Source organism: Canis lupus, chromosome 10 (assembly GCF_003254725.2).
Source record: "Canis lupus dingo isolate Sandy chromosome 10, ASM325472v2, whole genome shotgun sequence".
In the NCBI taxonomy this organism is placed as follows: Eukaryota; Metazoa; Chordata; class Mammalia; order Carnivora; family Canidae; genus Canis; species Canis lupus.
The window spans coordinates 52,733,320-52,753,165 of record NC_064252.1 but is presented as its reverse complement, the minus strand read 5'-3'; the positions used below and the strand labels follow the sequence as shown (position 1 = coordinate 52,753,165).

Genomic DNA, 19,846 nt, shown 5'->3' with positions numbered 1-19,846 from the left:
GATACTGAAGACATATTACAAACCATAGTGAAAGATTAAATATGCATACTTTATGTTGGGGGAAGAATGTAGAAAGAAGAGGCATCTGATTAATTTTCAATTCAGAGAATAGGAATGATATGAAATGTGGGACATAAGTGCACAAAACATGTAGGTACTGAACTTGAATAATTCAGCACGTAGTCACCTGGATTACTTTTATTTGCTTTTGTATACTTGTCCTTCCAAAAATAGTCAGGCTCTAGCTCAATGAAATGATATAGCAAGGTAGTTTATAAGCCTATACCTATTGGTGCTCATGATTTTTACAACATCATAAATTGAAAAGTAACTCCATTAAAACAGAGGGAGTTCTATTCATCAATCCTTTGCACTTACATGCCAAAATCAATGTAAGTTAATGTGCAATGATGATGATGATGTTAAGAAGAGGTTGAAGCAGAAGCAGCAGCAGCAGCAGCAATGAGATTGTTACAAAATGCCATGCTATTTCTTAGGGACTAAAAATAATTTCCCAATTATCAAAAGAACACTGAATTTCAAACTCTAATTTTATCTTAATACTTTTTCTGAGATAATGTGAATTCATATATATTTATAGGAACCCTTTGAAGTATCTTTTCAATTATAGAGCAATCACTTTTTCTCAGGATTTTGTAATGTATTCACAGAGGTAACAATGAGATGTAAGAGATTCTTCTAATTTTCTGTTTTGTTTGGTTTGGTTGTTTGGCTGGGACTTCTGGTTTATCACTTCATCTTCTACCCCTTTGAATAAATTTCATGGTATATTTATACATTAGGGTATGCTATGTTATCTGGTTGATTCCTTCTAGATCGCTGGTTAACTGTTTTACATGTATTCTCTATTGGAAATATACCTTTGCTTAGGTAGCTTTTGGTTAAAATTTTCTATGTTACTTTTCATAGCAGTTGCAATTTCAGAGTTTTTCATTTTATCATGCATTACTATTGCTATTTTTTCAAGCTATTTCAATTGCTATTGTTTACTGAAAGGTGAGCTATGTGGGTATCTTTGAAATTCTTTTTATATGGGTCTTCCTGTAAGTGAAGAACTTAAAAATACATAATGCTTTAGGAAGTAGATGCAAGTAAAATGAACGTCAAATTTATAGAAATATTTCATAAGGTGAAGTTTCATGAAATTATTTCTGAAGGGCAGCCCGGGTGGCTCAAAGATTTTTTATGCGTATGGGAAACTTAAATTACTACCTGCTTTTTTTAGAATTAAAAAACTTATCTTTTGCTTGGTTTTAAAATATCAAATATTATATAAAACAACAATCTCCTACCTCATCCTGCAGATTTTCCTATGTTGAGTGGAAGGAGGAGTGTTAGGTAAAGCAGGAGGCTAGAATTCTGTTGTGGGTAAGAACTGAGTGGAGAGAAAGCATTGACCAACTACAGTTTAGTGACCAACTGCAATCTGTTCTGTGATAGGCTCTCTCCTAGGTGATGGGGATATGTTGGGGAACAAAAGATAGTCTTTGCTCTTATGGAATGTACACTCATTGTGGGAGATAGTCATTATTATTAAAAAATTCAAAATATGGAGCAATTTTATTTTTATTTTATTTTTTAAAAATATTTTATTTATTCGTGAGACACACACACACACACACACAGAGACATAGACAGAGGGAGAAGCAGGCTCCATGCAGGAGGCCCGATGTGGGACTCAATCCTGGGACTCCAGGATCACACGCTGAGCCAAAGGCGAAGCTCAACTGCTGAGCCACCCATGCATCCCTGTAGCAATTTTAAAATCATCCTAAGGGTCAAAGAAGAACTTAGGATGCTGTAAACTTACCTAATAGAAGACTCTGTCTCATGGGGGATGCCAGCAAAGGCTTCCATAGAGGAGCGTCCAGTTTGAAGTGTGAAATGCTGGATAAATGGGAGTTCATTAGGCAAGGAAGGGAGAGAAAGTCCAAGCTGATGGGATAGTGCAGGCATGGGCCTTGGGGCATGGGAACACAGAACTGTTTTAAGAGACTGAATTGTTATTGTCATCCTTCATCAATAGCTGAGAATCCTCAAAGGTCACTTCATGAGAACTGTGTCAAATGATCACTGTAATTTCCAGGGGAAAACACTCTCTCAGTTTTGCATATGTAGTGAAAGTTCAACATACCACTTATAACCATCCCTTATGGTTGGGTTTTTGGGGTGGGGGCACGGAGGAAAGGATAGAAAACACTTCTCTCAAGAAACTTTACTCTGATCAGAAGTAGAACAAGGAGAGAGAAAGAGAGAGAGAGAGAAGCAAAGTAAAGGTAGAGCAAGAGGGAGGGAAGGACGAAGGGAAAGCTGAAGGCATTTGCTTAGAGTTATCCAAATCCAGCCTTGAGGACAACAAGCCTGGAGTTTCTGATGAGACTAGGTAAAGAGACAGGCCCTGTTAATAGTAATATCTGTTGAGGTATTTGGACAGAAATGCTAGGTATTACAAGGGAGAGCAAACATTAAATCATAAGCTCTGGTTCTAGACTCAAATATATAGCAGTTATGTATTGCAGAAAGGAAAAAAAAACTGTAAGTAAAGACAAATAATCACACACACACACACATATAGGACACCAGATATCCTTCTGTTTAAGGAGTAACTGGCAAATTATTAGGTAGAGATTGTGTCAGCGCATCCTTCAGTCTTCATAAAGGACATCCAATGTTAAGTTCAGCTTCCTTGTTCAAATTAAAGTTTTAAAATTCTGCACCAGAAAAGGAAGTTATTGATTCATTTTGGCAAGTGCATTTTGTATTTTTTACAAGAAAAGTGTTTCAGATTACAAACAGACTAAAGCTTGAGTACTCTTGCTTATCCCTTTATCATTTCCATCAAAATACTTAAATGAATCTTGAGGGATAGTTGCTTTTTTGTTGTCGAAGAAAAAACATTTTCTTTTTAGAGTATCCTAAAAGCTGGGTATTTGAAACAAGTTAGAGATTATTTATAAAATAGACAAAACAAAAACAACAATCACTAACATTTGTCCCATACTTTGCAGTCTACAGAGGGGTCCCACATTCATGATCTCATTTGACATTTCTTTGCTATTTTTATTCATTCCTTCCTTCCTGTGTGGTAGGCAGCCCAGGAGGCTGTGGAGTGGAGGCAACAGGTAAGAAGGCACATACTGCTTGTCTCTTGCCTAACACAGCTTATAGTTCTCAAAAAATAAGGATAGGTGAGTTTTGTGTTATTCTGATACAGATAAGTTATCCACGACCCAGAGCTTAAACAAGTATCTGTGGTGAAAGAGGCCTTTTTTTGCTTAATTTGAGCCAAAGAAGATGTTGATTTAGTTACTCTTTGTCTTCAGAGTGAGATGAGGGTGATAGTGCTGTTATTGATGAATTTCTGATAGTTAAAATATGTGTCTCTCTGTTGGTCTAACCTACTCCAAATTAATTTTATTGCTCCAGTTGGTCATCAAACAGTAGAAGAAATGTTAACTTGGATTTTACTTGGAATTCATGTTGTCAAAGAATTCAGCTAACGTCACATTATGAAAGGAAATAACAATATAAAAGTAGAAAGTAAACAATATGCAAAATTACACCATTGGGCAGCCCCGGTGGCTCAGCGGTTTAGAGCCGCCTTCAGCCCAGGGTGTGATCCTGGAGACCCAGGATCGAGTCCCACATCAGGCTCCCTGCATGGAGCCTGCATCTCCCTCTGCCTGTGTCTCTGCTTCTCTCTCCTCTCTGTATATTCTCATGAATAAATAAATAAAATTAAAAAAAACAAAACAAAATTACACCATTTATTCCAAACTTCAGATGATATCTTAGTATGAGGCTATGATGAATGACTTAAAAATACTGTACTTTGCTACCTGAGTGACGTGCTTAAAATTAAATATAACTGTTTCCCTCCTTGGCTTAAAACTACTTAGTATAGATTCCCATCACTTAAGTCCTACATTTCAGAATCCTTAGTGGGGCTAACAGCTCTTTATGACATAGGTTCTGCCTGTCTTTCCAGTAACATATTCTGCTTCCCACTTCTCACTTAATGCTCCAAAAATGTGAGTATGAAACATGGATGGTGGGATGCCTGGGTGGCTCAGCGGTTGAGCGTCTGCCTTTGGCCCAGGGCGTGATCCTGGAGTCCCAGGATCCAGTCCCACATTGGGCTCTCTACAATGCTTCTCTCTCTCTGTGTCTCTCATGAATATATAAATAAAATCTTTAAAAAAAAATAAAATGAAATAAAACATGGATGGAGAAGACCATAAAACTAAAAGAAAATAATAACTCAAAACATTTTGATTAAATATATCAATGCCTCTTACCTCAGTTATGAAATAGAGCTTTGCTTTGCATAAATAGTTTTATGATAGAAGGGGAATCCGTTTCTCAATAGTAATGCATATTTTTCTTTAGGCCAAACAGAAATTAAAACTCTGCTTAATTGATATGTTTATTTTAAAGATATTTAAGAAAGAATTTGGGTTTTATTCTGCTAATAGAAACCACTTTTGTTTTATTATTTAAACACTGAAAGTTTTAGATATTGGTGTAAATCCAAGTTCTAAGAGTGTATCACCTAATGAATTAGAGTCAGATCTCTTATTTTTAATATAATTTTTTAAAAACATGTTTTTAAAAACATTTTTTTTCTTTTTTGAAGGGTGCTTTGTTTATTTATTTATTATTTATTTACTTATTTTTAAAATTCCAGTATAATTAACGTATAATGTTAATTAGTCTCAGGTGTGCGTACAGTGATTCAACAGTTGTATATCTGACTCAGTGCTCCTCGGGATAAATAGAACTCATTTTTTCCTTATGTATCTAAATTCTTGGGTTATTTGGAAACAGTTTATCTTTAAACTCCTGGTTTGTGGAAGTAGTCACTGCCTTTTTTAGGGCAGGGACCAGGAGTACATTTTTATCACTAGTAATAAGAGGATCCAATATTTATATGAAACTTATCAATTCATTAGGTACTTTCCTGTGTATTCTCTCATTTGATCCTCCATAGTCCCATTAAAAAAAAAAAAAAGTAACTTTACTCTGATTATAAAAACACAGAGTTTAAATGTAAACAGACTCATTTTTACTCACCAAGAAACAGAAACAAGGTTTTTATATTGTTGCTTTACCATTTTGGATTTATTTTTAAAGATATCTTTATTTCAGAGAGTGTGTGAGCACACAAGGTGGAGAGGGGCAGAGAGAGAGAATCTCAAGCAGTCTTCCCACCAAGCTCAGAGCCAGACCTGGGACTCCAGCTCAGTGACCCCCTGGGAGATCATGACCTGAGCTGAAACCAAGATTCCTAGGCTCAACTGACTGAGCCACCCAGGCTGCCCTGATTTTGGATTTTTAATACAAAATAATAAAAATGCAATTTACCTTGGCCTCTCCATAGCATGACCCCCGAAATATATATTTTTTTAACTTGAACTTATCCCTGTTCCAAATGTATTCTAAATCTCCAGTACTTGAAAACAAAATAGGACACCTGGGTGGCTCAGTCAGTTGAGCATCTGCCTTCCTCTCAGGTCATGATCCCAGAGTCCCGGATGAAATCCTGCTTCTGGTCCCCTGCCAGGAGAGGTGTACTTCTTCCTCTATCCCTCCCCTGCTCATGCTCTTTCTCTCTTGCCCTCTCATTCCCTCTCAAATAAATAAATAAAATATTTTATAAACAAACAAAACTAAACAAACAAAAAGCAAACCAACAACCAAATAGAAAACCCACTTCCTTATAAATATAGTATTTCCTGAGGAAAGCTCTGTAAGAGCATCCTGTGTCCTCTTTGGATTTAGGAGAATAGTGAGTTAGAGATCCCAAACTACTAATTAATGTGTCTCAGAGAGTGTGAGTTATGGTATTGTGTGCAATTTGATATTAACAGAGGAGTCGCCACTTATCAATTACCTACCATATTTGTCATTGGTTGTCCTACCATATTGTCATAGTGTTCTTCAGAGGAAGGTATTTATTATTTCCATTTTATGGATGAGGAGATTGAGGTTCCAGCAGGTTAAGTATGGTTTGAGATTACATGGCTAAGCAGAGGAGACCTGCACTTTCAACTCCAGACTGTTGGACTTCCAAAGGCTAAGGTTGGTTCATCATGATTCATGCCACATGGCCATGTGATTAATATGCTCTTGATAAGCGGCAGCCTCAGAAAAATCTCAGGAGATTTACAACTTGAAAACTTATTGATTAAAAGCAATTTTATTAAGGATCATTTTGTAAAGTAATAATGCATTTTGCAATGTGAATAATTGGCTTCTAATGTATCTGCTTTGTAAGCTTAGCTTTTCTATAGAGTGCATTTTTTTTTTAAACAGGAGAGAAACCTGAATTAGATTTTCAAGATAAAATAACATATAAAGTTAAGAGTAAGTGGCTTAGTGTGACTGCAATTTTAAATTATTTTAAAATTAATCTCTTGAGATAATGTTTTCAACCTATGTTCGCTTTAACTTTTCTGTTTTCTGTAGTAATTTATAAATCACTTAGTGTTTTATTATCTTTACTAATTTAAAAATGGTCCTTGCCACATTGTCAATAATAATAGCTATAAAGCAAATATTTTATCTTTCAAAGTAGTCTATAAACAATTACTATTTAAGGCATCTTTTATAAAATGTCAGAACACATTTTCAGTTTGATTTACTTAAAAAGCTTAAATAAAGTTATTTCATATGATTCACATAGATTAATTAATGAATCATGATCTTTTAATAACTTACCCAACCAACAATAATTCTTAATAGTTATCATGATCCTAGAGCACACAACAAAAAGAGCTTAACTTTGAATGGAAAAGGAGATCAAATACAAACAATATTTTTGGTTCTTTTTAGTACAGTTTATCTTTAAGCTCTTAGTTTGTAGAAAGAGACCTCTTCACTTCCTTCTTTAGGGCAGGAACTAGAAGCGCATTTTTATCACTAATAATAAGAGTATCTAATATTTTGAATATTTGAGTATTTCTTTGACCTCCTCGTTTTGAATATTTCTCTACTACAGTCAAAGAATTTTACTGGCATGCTATGCTGAGTGCTAATTATTAAGATGCATATCATATTGATATATTTTATAACTTTCAAACTGTTGTTTAGTTTGGGTCAACTTTCTAACGAAATACAAAATATTAAGAGCCATGTTAATATAAATTTGATGACCAATATTTTCGCATATTTTTATAGATGGCTATTTCATTTGACAAGCAACTGCTGTGTCATTTGGTGGATTAGGTACAAGCAGTAATACCAACACCATTATTTCTATTTTGGACAGGCCAGTGATTTGAAGAGTGGTTCCCAGGGAATAGGAACATGTTAGCTGATAGCTACTGACAAATGATGCGACAGATATTAGGCTGTTTCTTTGAACACATGTTCTTTTAAATCTTGAAGTGTAGAATAAGGACAGAGAAACTTGAACTTGGTAAAAAGGGTGGATGAATGGCTTGTGACATAATTGGATAAACATTACATTTTTAATTTTAGGAATTATTAGTTCATGAGTACACTCCGTAACGAAAACACTACTTCTAGATTCTTTTAATGTTTAGTAAGGCTGGTGAGCCATCACTAAATTCTTTTGTATTTTAAATAATTTCTTATTAGAATTACTCCAAGAAGGCTTGGTAATACTACTTATTTGTATCTGGTCATATTTCCCCACACTCTCATTGAACATCACCTTATAAATGGTACATTTAAGACGTTTTTTTTTTTTTACAGGAGGTGCTATCCATGGCCCATGTGTATGATTCTAATGCTACTTGGTATTTTGAGTCATGTGATATATTCCATAGAATAGCCACTGTCTGAGAAATAAACTTCTATTGTTTACAAGCCAAAAAGAGAGAATGCTAATATTTTAGCTGCCACCCAGCACATTGTGGTTTTATTTTTGTTTTCCCTAACAGTGTGTTAAATAAATGTTTCTGATAATGGTAGATTATATAGAAGGATGTGAATCAAGTTGAAGGTTGCATCAAAAACTTAAAGAAAAACAGACGAAAGCATCCCCTGAAACCTCCACCCAGAAATCTTTATTTTGGAGTTGTGTAAGTGGATACACAACACTCTGACCTTAAAGGCACTTTGTGTTTTAGTGGGTGTGCTACAAAAGCAGTCCAGCTCTGATCTGTCATGACGGGATCCTTCTAAAATAAAGTATTTTTGTTAACTTCTTGTTCGAGCTTGGTGTTCAAAACAAATAAGGCTTAGATACTGTATTTTTGTAAGCTCCTCACTTAAAAAAAATAAAATAAAAGAAAGAAAAAAGAAAAGAAAAGAAAGAAAAGAAAAGAAAAGAAGAAAAGAAAAGAAAAGAAAAAAGAAAAGAAAAGAAAGAAAAGAAATCTCAGAGCCTTTTGGGCTCTTGTGGGCCAAACAATATGAGTTTCTTAAACTCTTAAGAAAGCCAGAAAGCAGCAAGATTGAGTCTTCCGTTCCAAATTTTTCCAGTTGAGGAAGAGTCAGAATTCTTAATAGCAGGCTTTGTTTCCATGTAACTCCTTAGTTACATGTATCTTTTGAATACAAGTGTTAGCCTTATTTATTTGCTTACTTACGTATTTTAAAAAACCAGCTGTGTGTTTTTCATAAGGTGAAGGATTGTCTACAAGGGTATAAAAATTGAGCTGCTGATGTATACTACTTTCTTAAAATCAAGAGACATCAGGGAACCTTTTTCTTTCTGATCTTTTTGAGTGCTTCCCCTTGCTATTGTTGAGCAAGCACGGCTTGAGCACGTGGGTCATTTTATTTTAAATATTTCCATTTTGCCCTTTAGTCTTCTGATTTAAACTGGCCAGTAAAATTGTAGATTGTTGGCTTTTTGCAGGGTTGTACTAAGCTCTAATAGGATCCTTAGTGTCATGAAGTACAGTGGTTTGAGTGGTTCATTTTGTAGTATGCATGGCACATTAAATACACATGGCCTTTGACACTACTAGTTATACAGCAAATTCATTTTTGATATGTGATACATTCCTTTAACAACTAGCTACCCAAGAGGCTAGGATTATCCAGTTTTCTTTTCTTTTTTATTTTTTTTTATGTTGGACTATTGCTTTTATCTTAGATTACTTCACTTCTTTTTATTTTATTTTATTTTATTTTATTTTATTTTATTTTATTTTATTTTATTTTATTTTAGATTACTTTACTTCTAAAGATGGTTTCACCACTCCGTTTTCCTGCTTGTTTCTACTGTCCTGAATCATCTTGAAAGTCAGTCCTTTTCTTCTGTCCTGCTGCATCTATACCAGTTTTCTTTTAAATTTAAACGAGCTTTATTTGGAGCAAAGAAGGATTCCGTAACTTACGTAAATTTAAGGAGTGAATTTCACGAAGATGGGGTAGTAATTAGACACATTAATCCGTTAGAAGGGACTCAATGAATAAACAATTAACTGGCATAATGAAGTGTTAACATATTAGGGAAAGAAGTTTGGGTGAGGAACCCAATCCTTTGCATAAAGGTCACTGCAGAGATGATAATGTTCTAAATGCTATTCTGAGGGACCACCAGCCATATATAGAAATATTTTCAGTCTGAAACTTTGGGTATTGAAAAAGATTTTTAAAAATACAGCATTTAGGGATCCCTGGGTGGCGCAGCGGTTTGGCGCCTGCCTTTGGCTCAGGGCGCGATCCTGGAGACCCAGGATCGAATCCCACGTAGGGCTCCCGGTGCATGGAGCCTGCTTCTCCCTCTGCCTATGTCTCTGCCTCTCTCTCTCTCTCTGTGACTATCATAAATAAATAAAAAATAAAGAAATAAAATCTTTAAAAAAAAGACTTTTAAAAATACAGCATTTGGATGTCAATATATTTGTCTTTGCTATTTTTAGAAATCCAACGCATGTGCTAAATAAAGCAAGTTAGACTAATATTTGACAAATCAAATCTTTGTCGAAGTTACAGTCTGCAAATCTTCATTGATTTTCATAGAATTTTTATAAGCTATAGCTTCTTGCTGTAATAATCATCCTTCTAGTTAATAACACAAGGCTTAGGCAAGTAGATGTGGTTTACTTTGTGGCTGTTCATTTATTTTCCGTCCAGGCAATTTTCTTCAGCTGTCACTCTGACATCTAAATTTGGTAGTTCATCGTAAAAGATAACATTGTTGTCCAGTAGCTGCACTTCCAATTATTTAGGACCTCTAAAGGAACAGAACAAATGGAGTGATGATATTCTTAATGTTTAAAGAATCTGTCTGTATTTTGTTCAGACTATTTTGTAGAAACCATGGTCAATACCTTGTCATTCAAAACATATGAAGGCTTCTAAGCTAGTTGGCATCAATTCCATAACACGTGCCATACTTCTATGCTGAGTTAAACATACAAAGAGAAAATCTACTGCATCAAGGCCTGTTTTTAAGTTTTGACTTAGTCCATGTCTACAGAGTTAGATTTTTCTTGAACCATCACTCTGACATCTAAATTTGGCAATTCATTGTGAAAGGTAACATTGTTGTCCAGTAGCTTCACTCTCAATTATTTAAGACCTCCAAAGGAACAGAACAAATGAGTTGGTATTCTTGGTTTAAAGAATCAGCGCTTATTTTGTCTAGTATCTTTTGAAGACACCATGGCTATTCCCTTTATTGGTGACTATCACCTTTAGATTCTATTGATCCCCCCATTCTAAATGGAAGAATTAACTTCTAAAGAGGCTTTGATTTGTCAGTTTCATTTGCTCTTTTTTTTTTTTCCCTGCTCTCTTCTAGCCTATTTTTATTTCCTTCATTTTTTTCTTTCAGCTCCGTTTCAGAGAGTCCATATTTTCTTTTGATTTCACGGAGACTTGAGTGTCCATAGTTTTTAACTAAATTGTGCAGGGTTTTTTTTTCCTGGTGTTTATTCTTCATTTGCCTTTTTTTGTCATATTGATTGACTGCTTTTTTTCCCTCTCTAATATTTCACTGGGGAATGTTGTTTTCAGGGCCACATTTTATTGAATGATAGCATGGGGGAAATTCAGGGAGGGACGACTGAGGAAGCTGTTGGCTTCCTACCCATCTTTGGTCTCATTACCTGTCTTTATGAGCGTGCCTGTCCCCATGGCTGTCTCTGCTCCCAGGAGCAGTTATTTAGCAGGTTCACAGTGAACTGCTGATGTCACAGGGCTTATCTGTGGTGGTAATATTTAGGTCTCTTCAGCTGACCAAAGTGGAAGTTTTTATTATCTACTTTTCCCCATCACATTGTTGAACTTGTAGTCTCTTTTGTGCAAAAGGATGATCCTGTATGTTTCCCGATTCAGACATGCCTCCTCAGTTCAGTGACTCTCCTGTAAATTGTTCTGACACCCATCTCTCTCCTCCTGAGCACTTTGGTTCCTGGGGTCATGTGACTTACCTCTGAGGGGCTCAGACTGCACTGCCCATTGCCCACAGAACTACATCTAACCTAGTAGCTTTGTCCTTTATCTAGTTCTAATTTTAGTGCAATTGGAAGCACATCTTCATAAGTTGGTTGCTTCCTAGTTTTACCGATATTTCTCCCCCTCCATTCTTCTTGTCTTTATTTTTATTTTATTTTTTAATTTATTTTATTTTTTAAAAGATTTTATTTATTTATTCATGAGAGAACTCACAGAGAGAGAGAGAGAGAGAGAGAGACAGAGAGAGGCAGAGACACAGGCAGAGGGAGAAGCAGGCTCCATGCAGGGAGCCCAATGCGGGACTAGATCTGAGGATTCCAGGATCACGCCCTGAGCCAAAGGCAGACGCCAAACTGCTGAGCCACCCAGGGATTCCCCTCTTCTTGTCTTTAAAAAATATCAATTGGTTGGGAGGAAAAAATGGGCAAAAGGTATGATCATTCTACCATCTTTTATCAGAACATCCACATTTTAATTATTTTTTGCAATGCCAAATTGTCATTTAAATAATTCTGATAAATTAATTTAAAATAAATGCAACACTTGTGAATAGGTTTCTCTACTCATCTATAAATATGTTGAAATCTGTCCATGTAACAAAAAATAGAGCTTGAGTTGTGTTTGCAGGACAGTGACCTAAAAATCTTGTTAAAATGTATCCCTTGTTCTCATTGGGTTTCAACTTGTCCTAATATATTTTAACACCTTGATGGTTTAGACAGAAAGCACCATTTAAAGTAATACTGAAGAAAGATAATAGAATTCTATGAAAATAGCTACCCTTAAAATATCCCCTAGTTATACTGCATCATTAGAAAAATCGTCATTTTGAGTGGCCACTGGAATGTTGGGGATGAAAGACAGGAATGAAACAATTATCAGTTTTTCTTTCACTGAGTATTGCTTAGAGTCCCATTTAGACAGGCAAATAAAATTTCTCAATCCCAAATCCCCCTTCTGTGATGAAAGATAATAGAGAATATATATTGGTCCCTGCCCCTGGTTCATAGCACAGAGGTCCTAAATTTGTTATTTCTTAAATGATAAGAACACTAGGAACACTTCTTTTTCTAATATTGGTCTTTGATTTTTATTCCTGACATCAGACTCCTGAAACCCTTGTAATTACCTAAGTGATAGAAATGTTTTTTGTCCTAATGAGACAACTCTGGATGGGCTTCTGAATGGCTCACAGAGAGACCAAGTCATAATTAGAAACCTGGGATTTTCTGTTCCCTCTGCCCCCAATTTTCCTGAGAAAAGCTGAATATGGAGTTCATGATTGATCATGCCTATGTGATGAAGCCTGCATAAAAACCCAAGAGTCCAGGGTTCAGAGAACTTCTAGGTTGGTGCATATATAGAGGTAATGTAGAGTAGCCCATCTAGAGAGGACATGGAAGCTCTGGACCATTCCCACATCCCTCGCCCTGTATATCTTCTCCGTCTGGACATTCATCCATATCATATCTTTTAGTAGAATGCCAAGCAAAGTTTTTCCCTGAGTTCAGAGAGCCCCTCTAGCAAATTAATAGAACCTGAGGAGGAGGTCAAGGGAACCTCTGATTTATAGCTAGTTGGTCATAAGTCCAGATAGCAACCTGGGCTTGTGATTAGCACTTGACATGAGACGGGTGGAGCAGTCTTCTGGGACAGATGCTCTGTTTGGATAGATAATGTCAGAATTGAATTAAATTATAGGACACCCAGTTGGTGCTTCAGAGAATGGCTTGGTTTGGGGAAAAACCTTTACATGTTTGGTGACTCTAAATGAAGTGTTTTATGGAAGTAGTAAAGAAGATACTCGCAGGGATAAAAACCCACATTAGGGAAGAACTGGTTTTTCCCTCTGCAGATGGAACATTGAAGTTTTTCAATTACAACTGGTGATAAAAGTATCATCCTTTCCTCTGACACAGGGACAGGACCTTTCACATGGGTCTTTTATGACCTGTTTCAGGAAAGAAGGGCAAAGAGGGGGAGGACCTTCCTGAGTGACCATCTCCTTTTTCTATTTTCTTGGACTCCTTCAGTTTAAGATATTTGCTGTGCCATGTTGCCAAATTTGGGGGTAGGGTATATTGAACCCCTCAGTGTAAAAGGGGGATGTTCTATGAAACTTGAGTAAAAAATGAAAGATTTTTAATCATCCTGCAGATTGATTTTTTTTTTTTTAAGATTTTACCTCTTGTATGTCCAAAGAACAAAGTTTGATATCTACCTCTGTAAACTCTTTGTGGGGAGAAAAAGAAAAGAAAGAATGACAAGAGAGATTTAATGGGCAAATGTGGGTTTTTGTTTTTGTTTTTATTTTGTTTTGTTTTGTTTTTCCCCCAAATTGGACCTTTCCCACTGCTTAAGTGTTGTTAAACTCCATTTTGGCAGAAACTCTCGTTCCCACATGCTAAGAGTTATTTTTCAAAATACATTAATTCAAATTTGCAGTTTTAAAAGTTCACTAATTCAAATCTCATTAGGAAATTTAAGAACTGGTTGACAGAACAGCAGGTCTTTGGCAGGTGCAGACAGAGTATCTTTCTTTAAAGGAAAAGTGTGGATAAATGTTTGATTTTCCCATAGTTATAAATAATATAAGTTAATATATTTATGACTATATGAGAAATATAGTGCAGTTAAAAAAAAGAAAATTAGAATCACCCATAATTCCATTGTCCAGATATACTTTTTTTCTAGATATAATTGTTATTGTTTGGACAGATTCCTTTTTAGTGTTGTAAAAATGAAAACACGTAAATACATAGATGCAATCATGTTTAAATACAAAGTTGGAAGAGAGAGCACATGCCATTTTATATTTGTTTTTATATTCAATGTGCTTGGACATTTTTATGGTTTAATAAATATTTTAAACGAGAATTTTAAAATAAGTAAGTAAAACTCAAATACAAGGGCTGGACACATTTTGCACTGAAATGCACCTTGGCAGCTCCTGTCAGGCTGATGCTAAGAACATTGACCTCAGGAGAAGGCACCCTCTGCTTCCTGAAGAGAGCTCAAGGATCTTAGAGTTGCCTTCATTTACTAAAACACTCTGTGTTTAAAATGACCTTTCAACTCTTTGGAACCAGCAACTGAATCAGATGAGTGATGGGCAAGAAAGGGCATTTATACTAGAACATTAAAACATCTGTATTGTAATAAATCTAAAGTCCTTCCTAAGATTTTGATCCAGAGGCACTTCACCTCTTACGGCTATAATCCCAAATGTGTTCTTTTTGTCCCTCATATAATCACTGCTATATTTTGACTCTGAAGTCAGCCTAATAGAATTTGCTTCAAAGGAAAAGGAAACCATCATTTGTCATCATTATTTCAATTTAATTGTGATCTCTTCCATTATTGGCAGCTAGATATAGTTACCATGTTTCATATCTCTCTTTTTAAAAAATAGAAGTAAATGTATTTGAAGGAGACTAAGTGAAAACAATAACTTATCACTTTATTGAGAGATAAAACCAAAAAGGAAACTGAACTGATATGCACATCCATACTGCTAGACATAGGGAGAGAGCAATACAATCCGTGTCTTATTCTTAGTCAAGCATTGTATTCATTAGATTGTGCTGACAAGACAAATAGAGCAAAAGTTTCCAAGGGAAAGCACGTGATGCAAAGTCCAAGATGAGAAAAAAAGAAGGAGCCTGAGGGGGGAGAGAATGTGATAAGACCAAGTAGTTTAAGTAGAATACACACCAATTTAAAGAATTTGAGAAGAAGAAATAAAGGTAAGGAGAAGAGAGGAAGAAGGATGGGGGATAGATAGTGAATATTCAATGACTTCATGGTCCAGGGGAGAAAATCAAGAGCTAGAGGGGAAGGTGATAGAGAATTTCATTATTTTCTGTATTTTAGATAAACAGAAGGTTTCTTTGGAATATCTTTGGGGAACAACAAATTCAAGCATGTCACTTAAAAAAAAAAACACTTTTATCTTTTCAATTCAAGTATAATTAGCATACAGTGCTATATTAGTTTCAGGTGTACAATATAATGATTTAGCAATTCTATACATCACTCAGCGCACACCACAATAACTATACTCTTACTCCCCTTTGCCAATTCCACGCATCCCCTCACCCACTCCCCTTCTGGCAACCACCAGTTTGTTCTCTATATTTAAACGTCTGTTTTTCCTTTTGTCTCTTTTTTTTTTTTCCTTGTTTATGTCAAACACTTCATTATTAAATTATATAGAGCAGTTCATGCTACCCAGCACATGTTTTCTTTCCTTTTTTATAGAGAAAAATACAAATATTTTGCTGGATATCTAGAGGAAATAGTACAGCAAAAGAGAACAAAGGAGTAGACAGTTTTCCACACCTGTGATGACTCTTACAGAATAACAAGTTGCCTTGTCAGCTGAAATACCAGGAGGTCATGTGACCCACATCTGGTGCCCCCTTCATGCATTGCAATAAACTTGTCTACTATATGATAAGCCCACAATTATTAGTTTCTTTCCTTTTGGTACAAGGTTAGTTGTGATCTTAAGCAAATTCCTTCCTTTCTTTCTTAGCCTGTTTCATGTATAAAGCAAGGAGTCCAGACTAGATGACCTTCTGCTAGGTTTTCCAAATCAAAAATGCCACAATTACCAAAATGAGCAACCTTTATCTAATAGAAACCGTTAAAAGTTACATGGCCTGCTCAGTGTTATTCATCTGCTCCAGTGCCACCATTTAAAATCCAGGCACATGTGGGACGCCTGGGTGGCTCAGTGGTTGGGCACCTGCCTTCAGCTCAGATCATGATCCCGGAATCCTGGATCAAGTCCGAGTTGGGCTCCCTGCAGAGAGCCTGCTTCTCCCTCTGCCTGTGTCTCTGCCTCTCTGTCAGTCTGTGTCTCTCATGAATAGATAAATCTTTAAAAAATAAAAAAAATAAAATCCAGACATATGCCATCATTTCTTTAACATAAATATGCAGCAGCATTTGCAAGTTGGAGGCACAAAGCAAACATTGATTATGCACCTACCCAATGCCAAGTATTTTGCTAGAAGCTATGTGTCCTAGATAAAGAATCCTGATGACATAGTTCCTATCTGCAAGGAGCTTTGGGGTTTAATTGAGAGGTAAAACAGAGATAACACGATCCAATTGGAAGACAAAGAGCTAACAGGCTTTCAGAAGTGCTAAAGTTTGCTACAGACAGTGTCTGGGTGATATGTGCTGTGGGGATTCAGAGTAGGAAGGAATCACCTCCTGGGATCTTTGGAACTCAGGCTAATGAACCTTAAGTGAAGGGGTTGCCTCCCTGAGTCTGTGAGCATAATTATATTCTACAGCCATGGGCGATGCCCTGAACTCCCCAGCTGTTTTGTAAAGTATCGTGTTAATGATGAAGATAGATACAGAAGGACAGATCCTCCCCATTGCTTAATTCAGTAAATGCTCATCAGGTTGCTGCTTGGTGGAGTACTAAGGCTAATAAGAAATTTGTGTCCATAAGTAATTAGTGAGGTTTATGCTTATGAAAATAAAGACCAGGGCACCTGGGTGGCTCAGTTAGTTAAGCATCTGCCTTCGGCCCAGGTCATAATCCTGGGGGCCCAGGATTGAGCCCTGCACTGGGTTCCCTGCTCACTGGGGAGCCTACTTCTCCCTCTGCCTCCTCTCCCCACCCCTCCTTGCTCTCTCTCAATAAATAAATAAAATCTTAAAAACAGGGACACCTGGGTGGGTGGTTCAGCAGTTGAGCATCTGCCTTTGCCTCAGGGCATGATCCCCAGTCTGGGTATCAAGTCCTGCATCAGGCTTTCTGCAAAGAGCCTGCTTCTCAACTTCTGCCTATGCCTCTGCCTTTCTCTGTGTATCTCTCATGAATGACTAAAATCTTTAAAAAAAATAAATAAAACCTTCAAAAAAAAGACCCAATTTAGTTTTCAGTCATAATTCTCTTCTCTCTCTTTTAAAAGATTTTATTTATTTATTCATGAGAGACACAGAGAGAGAGACAGAGACATAGGCAGAGAGAGAAGCAGGCTCCCTGCAGGGAGCCCGATGCAGGACTTGATCCCAGGACTCCAGGATCACACCCTGGGATGAAGGGAGGCACCCAACCACTGAGCCACCCAAGCGTCCCCTCTTCTCTCTTTTCTATTCACACCCAACTCATTTTTAAATGCCAACTCTATCTTAAGTTTTCTATCATATCTGCCTGTGGATCTCTGTCTTTTTAGAATTGACATTATTTAATGTCTATTAAATGAAGTGACAGAGCAAAACAGATTTTGAGTAAGTGCTCTTAAATGTAAATATTATTTATATGACTATTACTCCTAATCTGATTCGCCCTAGATATGGCTATTATATATCCAGTATATAAGTTTTTCTCCTTTTTCCTATAATGTCTCATGCTTTGGGCATTAGATAAATGTATCTTGATTTGTTGTAATTAATCACATACCATATTGAACCACTGCTGTGGCTGTTTAGATAGGAAAATAGTCTAACAGGTACCCTCCCAAAGCATATAAGGACCTTCATTCTTGCAGAGAAGTTAAAGTGTTGATATTCTTATTGCTTTTTTTAAAAGATTTATTTATTTATTTGAGACAGCGAGCTCACAGGCATGTGTGTGAATGAGCAGGGGGAGGAGCAGAGGGAGAGAGAGAGAGAGAGAGAGAGAGAAGTAGACCCCCTGAGATCATCCATCACAGGGCTTCATCTCACAATGCTGTATGAGATCATAAACTGGGCTGAAATCAAGAGTCGGATCCTTAATGGACTGAACCACTCAGGTGCCTTTCTTATTGGTTTTCATTTTCAATTTTGAGACCATCTACGATGTAAATGGACCATTTGAAAATTAAGGCATTATTGTAACAAATGTTTCCTTTTTTGTTTGAGGAAATATGTGTACTTATAAACATCATTTTTTCTGAGCTTTATAGTATTTTCTTTTTCCAGGACATACTAATATATTTAATACAGTATTTCTGAGAAAAATATGGATACCGTTTAGTTGGTTTGCCATTGGCCAGAGGCAGATACAAAATCAAAGACAGGACTAACTTGTATCCATACTTAAACTGTTCTTTCCTGTACCTTTCCTTTCTGTTTTATTCATTTGCCTCTCTGTCTAAACAAAGATACGACGGACTTTTTTTCCCCCTTTTTTTCTGACAACCTTACAGAACACATTAGGCTCTGAAAAACAGAATAGCAGTAGACCTGCACAAAGAATTGCTTTGGGAATTCTTTTAAGAGACATGATCATAAGGTGTGCACAAAGCAAATAATTAATTCCCTAGGTGGCTGTGCTATCTGTATGTAGAGATTAAACTGAGTGTTCCATAAGTTTTCTAAAATAAGGAAGAATAAGTAATGTTCTCTACACTCCTTTATCCAAGTAATTTTGACATAGGTGAATAGAGCTATGTTCTACTTATACTTTCTTAAATACCAAACATAGCCTTTTGTGTCTATCAACTGGAAACCATCCATCCTCTGTCACAGTGGACTCACTAATGACATGGAAAGGTCTATTAGGTAAAGCAGTAATGAGGAAAGACAAAAAGATAGGAAAGACAGAATGAGAGGTCACCCTGGTCATTATTATTGACAACTGACTTGTTTCTTCCCTATTTCCCCTACCCTATCTTACTATCACTCCCAACCAAACACCACCTTGGTTATTACAGAAAAAAAAATATTTTTAAAAAATGTATTCCAAGTGATCTTAGTCTCAGAGCTCTAACCTTGCTCTCTGCCCTCCCCCATCCTCCCACCGCCTGCTTAATTTTGTGGTAACTGTAGGGGATTATTTCTACTCACATTTAATTACATAGAACTAACACTGTCCATTCCAGGAGGGTTCTTGGAAAGTGCATGGAATCAGTGAGTTAAACTTTGGTCCTCAAAACTCTATGTGACTATTTTCCTGGCTTTGAATTGTCCCCCTTCTGTGTTTGAAGAAAGCAATAATGAGCAGTCTAAGCCAAAGAAAGTATTTCTGAAGGGGAAAGTTTTCATGGCCCCTAAGGAATAATATTTATTCATTTGTTTGTTGTTTTTAAGTGTGAATTATTGTAGCAAGGACATACTGTGATGGAAAGATGACCTTTTCTGGCCTTGTGTCCTGCTATCACCTTTGTTTTTATAAGGTGAAAACTTGAAACATTTATGGGAAAAGAATATTACTCTACATTTTATTAGGAAATTTCAATAGCACCTTGATATTTAGATGCACTTTGTGAAATCACCTTTGAATATTTTCTAGCTGTTTTAACTATGGCTATGGCCCTTCCCTTTAGAATAATGGATATCTGTAGGGGTGCCTGGGTGGCTCGGTTGGTAAAGTGTCTGACTCTTCATTTCAGCTTCTGTCTCAATCTCAGGGTCATGAGTTCAAGCCCTTCATTGGGCTCCATGCTGGATGTGGAGCCTACTTTAAAAAAAAATAAAGTAATAGGTACCTCTA

General features: G+C 36.3%; 1 protein-coding gene across 26 annotated transcripts in view; it reads left to right on the top strand.

Annotated features, from left to right (window-relative positions):
* NRXN1 (neurexin 1) overlaps positions 1–19,846 on the top strand; it is a 1,115,712-nt gene that overhangs the window by 757,913 nt on the left and 337,953 nt on the right. The window lies entirely within an intron of this gene.